We start from the raw sequence: 4,993 nt of genomic DNA, 5'->3' as shown, positions 1-4,993 counted from the left end.
GGCACTGCGGCGGCACCTTCCTCCTCCAGGGGCTCCCACAGGCAGCAGGGTCCTATGACACGAGGCAGAACTTGTAGAAATCAGCAGGGAGTGAGGGGTATCAGCCCCAGTGGAACTGGTGCCCAAGGGAAGGTCACAAGTTTTGTGGTACAGTCACAACAGCAAGGCTAAAACTTGTCAAGGCATCACTGAAGTCTGTGTTTCAGGTTTTGGCTAGGAGAGGGCTCATCCAGCAGCAAGGCTCCACTCTGCATTGGTTTTGAACCACTTTGCATCAGTTTTGAAGGAGGCTGCAGGAGCTGATGTGAGGTCCCCAGCAGGACACGTCTTTATCTTCCTTCTGGGCCCCAAATTTTTGTTCTAAGTGGCTTAAACAGCTGGCTTACCTGAAGGGAGCTCAGCTGATGAAAAAGCCTGCAGGAAACTCACAGCACTGGGAACGCAGTGCAGCTGGCACTGATACCATGGAATAATGCAGTGACTAATGAAATTTCCTTTATTGTTGCTGCTTGGGTTTTGCGATCAAGAACCGTATCCTTATTTAGCAAATATAACTAAGGTGACTAACAAGCCAGCACAGGGGTATCCGGAGGGACTGTAGATAAGAGTCGACACAGATGAACAAATAAGCACCAGATGAGAGTTTTCAATGCGTTTGACCCACAGCAAGAAGGGAGGCAGACAAAAAGGTCCTGTGCTCCTCACTGACCCCAAACCAGACCTGCCACCTGGTGAGGGGGGCTGCTAATAGGTACAGGAATCATTTGGGAAATTGTTGGGATAATGTTGAGTACCTGAATCCCATATGAAGCTGTAAGTTCAATCTCTGCACTGTCAGGTTCTGGGCTGGTCTCTTCAATTTACAAGGGGGCTTGGAGCTGGGCTCCTTCCTAAGACTCACACAGGTAGCTGGGGCTGTCATATATCCAGTGGGAAAGTGTTTCTGGCCATAGAGCCCGGAGGTCAGCACACACCATACTTTTATTAACTTGCTGTAACATTGGCCTCTGGATCCTGAGCTCCACCAACACTATTTTTTATATTTTTCAATGTGGTGTGAAATGTGCTGGTGTTGCTCATGCACCCTTCTTTCCACAGGCTGTCTCAAATCAATATCTTCTCCCTGCTTTCTCTCCAGGTCCTACAGCTTTTAAAACCTTAATGTAGCATCAGAAAGAAGATTTCTTTCTAATTCCCATGACTGCTGTGGTATTCACTCCCCATTGTTCCCTGTTGCCCTTGAAAAATTATTCAGGCCCATTGTGACCTCCCCAATCCCCGAGCAGCCTCGCTGAGCTCTTTCCTGGTGTGCGCCTACTTAAAAGCAAAACAAACACACAAAAGTCCACAAAAGCTCCGTGTGTGTGCCTTGCTACCTGGAAAGCAATTCAGCCCATTATATTTCCTCCTCCAGCAGCCTTAACACGCGGCGTCTCATGGGTTGGCGCGATGAGCGTTAGTCATAAAGCTAATCAGAAACAGAGGTGCTTAAATAATTCATGGGCTGCCTTTCGTGGTGAGGAACCTCAGCGCGCAGCCCTGCCGTGACATCCACGCGGTGTCAGCCAGCTGGGAGACATCGGAGGCAATCCCTGTGAGAACCCACGCTCCGGGAGCAATTCCTTCTCCCGGAGGAGCTAGGGGAGGGCTCTGCTCTACCTCTGCTCTCCTGAGCACTTAGCAGCTTTCTAAAATGCAAATCCAAAACAAAAAAATAAAAATAATAAAAATAAAAAAGGCCACCTCTCTCTAATTCCCTACTACAAAGTGTTATTGCTGAGCATAACACCATATGGTATGGGACATCCCGTCAGGTCATCTGTCCTGGGTCTGTCCCCTCCCAGCTCCTTCTGCACCCCAGCCTCCTCTCTGGCAGGGCAGCATGAGAAGCTGAAAAGTCCTTGATTTAGTGTAAGCACTGCTCTGCAACAACTAAAACATCAGCACATTATCAACATTATTCTCATCCTAAATCCAAAACGCAGCACCATAACAGCTACTAGGAAGAAAATTAACTCTATCCCAGCTGAAACCAGGACAAGAAGCATGCAAAGGTGTATTTGTTTAGCATGCTGAGAAAATCTGGGACAGCACCCCCAGACCTCATAGCTAGAATAGAAACACTTTCTTATGCTGTGGATCACGAGACTGAATTACTGATACAGTTTGCCTAGCTACACATGTCACCAAGCTTTGCTAAGTTAATCTCACCATCAGCAGGATAATTTCTTGTGGCAAGGAGTTCCACAGCTTTGCACGTGCTGTGCAGTCGGCACAGCTGGGTTTGCAGCCCTGCCTTGCCTCAAGGAGCTGAACTTGCTCTGATTTGCACTGTGAATTCTCCTTGCTCTCAAGAGGCTGGGAATAAGGGAGAGTCAGAGACATCCATTAGCCCACAAAGCTTGTCGGGCATCTCAGTTTAATCCCCTCAGACCTGTTTCCTTTCCAGCACTCGTGGAGCACAGCCAGCAAAGGGTTTTTGCAGGCCTGCAGATTTGCTTCTCCTTACCTGAGGGTGGTAGGCACAGCTAGATAAAAGCCTGCGCGCTAAATACTGCACTCTTAGCTAATCACTCTGGACAGCCAGTATTTCCCCAATCTAGCCAGTAAAAAGCACCTCTCAGGCTTTAGGCTTCCCTATAAATACTGCCTTTTCATCAGGTATTAAGTCAGTCAGTACTCAGGGGCAGGCTGAGCGTGGTCCCCAGCTCCTGCTGCCAAGGACTAGTGCTGGCTCATGAGTGCAGGGTGCCTGGGGAGCTGGGCAACCCCATCCCTACCTGCTCACAACGGGGTCTGAGGCTTCACAGATACCCACATCGTGCCAGAGCCTTCATAAGGAAGAGGATGGGTCCTAAATCCTCTGCATAAATAACTGTTTGTAAGCCGAAATCAAAATCATTTTGACATGCAACAGGCTCCCTGCAGAAGCACACAAGGGCCCTGGATGCCCGTGCTAGGGCCTCTGGGGAGCTCTCATCCCCCCTCTGCCCAGCCCAGTGGCAGAGCGAGCCTGTACCTCCTCATTACAGCAATCTCTAGGGAGTCTGGCTTCCTCTCTGCCTGATGTCAAAGCCAGATGCATATTTCAATATCCACACAACCTATAATGGACCGTGGTAAAATCAATCAATATGCTTTCCCTCATTTCCCCACGTCTGTCTGCTTAATGCAGGAAATAGCTGCTGCCCGAGACCTTGAAATTCAATGGGTCTTTTTTATTCCCTTACGCAAATGTACTTGACCATGAGGTTTTTTCTATGAAAAAAAAAAAAAAAAAAGTGAAAGCAGAGACTCACAATGACAGTCTTTTTCTTTCTGTTTTTCAAAGGGAGAACTGAGTGGCCTAAGTGGCTGGTAAAGCACGAATAAAGAGCTTCACCAGGGTAAATCCAGCAGGTCTGCACAAGGATTTTCCCAGAAGCCATCAGTCAATCATCCTGCAATTCCTCAAAGGTTTTGAAAAAGTACTGAGAGCTCAGCAGTTCAGAGGAGTTTACTGCTTGCCTCATCTGTTGCCATCTATCTCAGGAGGGCAAGTGGAGAGAGGCTCTTCCCCTTCTTTTTCTATAGTGTGGTAGAGAGGTGCTCATAGGGATAGAGAAGAAGATAGGTTCCTAGCCCTGCTACCTTCTTCTTAACCTCTGCAACTGAACTGCTAGGACCACGATAGGGATTCCTCTTCCCCATTGTACAGATACAGCTGGGTGCTGAGCAGTGGCAAGAGCAGAGATAGGAGAAAAGTCTACAGCCCATCAGTTGTCACACTGTGCTTTGCTGGAATGGTTTTATAATGAACCAGGGGGTCTGGGATGGGATGGGATGGGATGGGATGGGATGGGATGGGATAGGATAGGATAGGATAGGATAGGATAGGATAGGATAGGATAGGATAGGATAGGATAGGATAGGATAGGATAGGACAGGACAGGACAGAAGGAAAGTTGTCAGGTCATTTGAAGCAATAGAGGGGAGTTCCCAAACATTTAGAAAACTCAAGGGAAATGCATGGGGACAAAAGCTTAGCCAACATGCTGGGCCACACCAAACCTCATAGCAATAGACAGTGCAAAAACAGCTGCCAGGAATTAAAGCATCAGTAAAGGAAGACTGACATGCTATTAAAGCAGGGGCTGATCAGCTGGGCCAAGCGGAGAGGGAAGATGTTGGGAGCAGCTGATGTGTTGTGGAAGGGGTAAGCCAGACACAACGTGTGTATCTTCCATGCTTTTTCTTCATTGCCCACAGGGTGACCTCTCTCTCTTGCCATCCCTTTTCTAGGCCAAGAAATGCTTTATTTACCCAAAGTATTTGATGCATCTGTCCCCATAAATTCAGCTTCCCTTTATTTTCTTGCACTTCTGCAGATTCCCATTAACACGGGCTTGAAGCAGAACACCAGCTCTTACAGCCCTTTACCAGGTTGTTTACTGCAGCGTCTCTCTGAAGTCAGAGAAACCACAGCCCTGGTGTCAACTTCCATTTTAACTACACAACCAGTTATCAGCCCATTTCCATAATAAGGAGATTAAAAGCGCTGAGAAATGTGCAGTTTGCTCATGGCTGGGGACTTTCCTGCTGTCTTCCCGAGACCCTCTCGTCCTGCTGAGCTCTGCCTGCCACTTTTCCCTGGATCCCTGGGGAGGGAGGCAGTGGGTGCAGGTGATGGACATGCCATGGACCAGTGGAGGCAGCTGGTTCCTCATGCTCACAGCCCCTCAGAAGAAATAAATTAGGCCAGGTCACTTTCCTTGATCCTTGAACATCTCATTTATTGTTTAGGAGTGTAACTTGAAACATTTCTCCACTGGCAAGGTTGGTTTAGAGGTTTGTTCTGCCTGCACCCACACCTCAGTCTGTCGTTCTTCTGGGACCAGCCTGGGAATCACTTCAGCCATCAGAGTAATCATAGCTTAGATCCAACCCCATAGATCCAACCCCATAGATCCAACATAGGATCCAACCCCATTTCTGCCTCCCCTTCAGCAGAGGG

The 4,993-nt window shown here is 48.2% G+C and overlaps 1 long non-coding RNA gene across 1 annotated transcript; it reads left to right on the top strand.

Moving 5' to 3' along the window:
• The first annotated feature begins 4,135 nt into the window (after nt 1-4,135).
• Nucleotides 4,136-4,770, top strand: LOC110354471 (uncharacterized). The gene is made up of 2 exons (XR_002406506.4): nt 4,136-4,195; nt 4,368-4,770. It is a non-coding gene; the product is annotated as an uncharacterized lncRNA (long non-coding RNA).
• Nucleotides 4,771-4,993: the final 223 nt, after the last annotated feature.

Source organism: Anas platyrhynchos, chromosome 3 (genome assembly GCF_047663525.1).
Source record: "Anas platyrhynchos isolate ZD024472 breed Pekin duck chromosome 3, IASCAAS_PekinDuck_T2T, whole genome shotgun sequence".
Taxonomy (NCBI): domain Eukaryota; kingdom Metazoa; phylum Chordata; class Aves; order Anseriformes; family Anatidae; genus Anas; species Anas platyrhynchos.
This window is presented reverse-complemented; position numbering and strand designations above follow the sequence as displayed.